The sequence below is a fragment of the Octopus bimaculoides genome, chromosome 9 (genome assembly GCF_046866305.1).
Source record: "Octopus bimaculoides isolate indiv1 chromosome 9, ASM4686630v1, whole genome shotgun sequence".
NCBI classification, from domain to species: Eukaryota; Metazoa; Mollusca; class Cephalopoda; order Octopoda; family Octopodidae; genus Octopus; species Octopus bimaculoides.
The window spans coordinates 18,686,642-18,688,319 of NC_142936.1; the positions used below are offsets into that span (position 1 = coordinate 18,686,642).

The 1,678-nt window shown below is 39.9% G+C and overlaps 1 long non-coding RNA gene across 1 annotated transcript in view; it reads right to left on the reverse strand.

Moving 5' to 3' along the window:
- Window positions 1-283: 283 nt before the first annotated feature.
- The window catches only part of LOC149133999 (uncharacterized), a 4,045-nt gene continuing 2,650 nt past the window's right edge, over window positions 284-1,678 (reverse strand). The window contains exon 3 of the long non-coding RNA XR_016242979.1: window positions 284-950. This is a non-coding gene — a long non-coding RNA (uncharacterized LOC149133999). The remainder of the gene's footprint in view (window positions 951-1,678) is intronic.

Below are 1,678 nucleotides of genomic sequence, written 5' to 3' on the forward strand. Positions count from 1 at the left end.
TATATATATATAAATTCAAAAAGGGATAAAACTCTTTTACAAGAATTTTATCAAGAAGCCAGTGTGTAAAAAAATTCATAAGGGAAATTTCTATTCCCAAGAATATAATTATTCGTTTATATTTATATAAAGGGCATTATTACAGAAAATAATAACGCCACACAGTGGACTTCTCTGAGAAGTCCACTGTGTGGTGTTATTATTTTCTGTAATAATGCCCCTTATATAAATATAAACGAATATATATATATATATATATATATATATATATATATGTATGAAATCTATCCGCCTCTACACCATAAACACGGACAAATCAAATCTACATACAGACATAAACGCACAGGAGCGCGAGTGTGTGCACGTGTTCATGTGTGCGTGTGTTATTTCTTTACTACCCACTAGGGGGCTACACACAGAGGGGACAAACAAAGACAGACAAACGGATTAAGTCGATTATATCGAACCCAGTGCGTAAGTGGTACTTATTTAATCGACCCCGAAAGGATAAAAGGCAAAGTCGACCTCGGCGGAATTTGAACTCAGAACGTAGCGGCAGACGAAATACCGTAATTCTCACACTAGGTGGAGACCGTCAGGGGCAGGTAATTTCAAATCATCATTTACTTCTTCCACCCCCACCCCCCCAACAACAACTCGGCTTTCATTTTCCTCTCCTTCCTTGCTTCTTTCTCTTCTAATTTCTTTTTCTATTCTCCATTTTTTATTTCTTTCTTCCTTCCTGCTGATGCTGATGTTGTTAGTGGCAGCGGCGGCGGTGGCGGTGGTGTAGCTGGTTGGGGTGGTGATTGGAGGTAGAGTTATTGGTGGAGTAATGGTACCAGTGGCTTTGTTTAAGACTATTTGAATACGGTAAAAGCGGCGTCAGCAGTAGTGATAATGGTTGGGGTAGTTGTCAGATTGTGGTATTGTCGTTGGTGTTTTCCCGGCTGCAATGATTGAGAAGAAGAAGAAGAAGGAGGAGGAGGAGGAGAAGAAGGAAGAAGAGGAGGAGGAGGAGGAGGAGGAGGAGAAGAAGAAGATGAAGAAGGAGGAGGAGGAGGAGGAGAAGAAGAATGATGAGGTAGAGAGGGAGTTGGAGTAGTGGCGCTAAGCAAACCAATATTTGTATAGTTATAGTAACAGCAAAGTAATAATGCTGGTGATGCTGGTGATAGTGGCTATGGTGGTGGTGGTGATTATGGTAGTACTGATAGTGTCGATGGTGGTAGTGGGGTTATTGATTATGCGACAGGTGGGAGGTATTCGTGTAGATGGTGGATTTTTCATTTTTTTTTTATTTGTTTTGTTTTTTGTTGATAAGCAAATATGGGGGAGGAGGCGCAGGTGAGCCGATGATGGTGTGACTGGTAAACCAATTACTTGCTTCTCGTAAACAGTTTTCTTGCATGACGTTCTGGTATTTCAGTTTGAAAGAAAAGTCGCATTAACTAGGAATGGTAAATGGTTATGTTGTGTAATTGATGGGTGTGGTTGAAGCAAGATGGATTAACGTCGCCAAAGTATCATTAAGACGGTGTCATTGAGGCCACTTTGATTATGTAGTCAGAATCCAATTCAGTGTTTCAAGTGATTTTTCAACTCTGCCCTTAAATTCTTTGTTGTTAACACGTTTAGATTGTCAAAGATTGAGTCCTTGCAATTTTATTTTAACCAT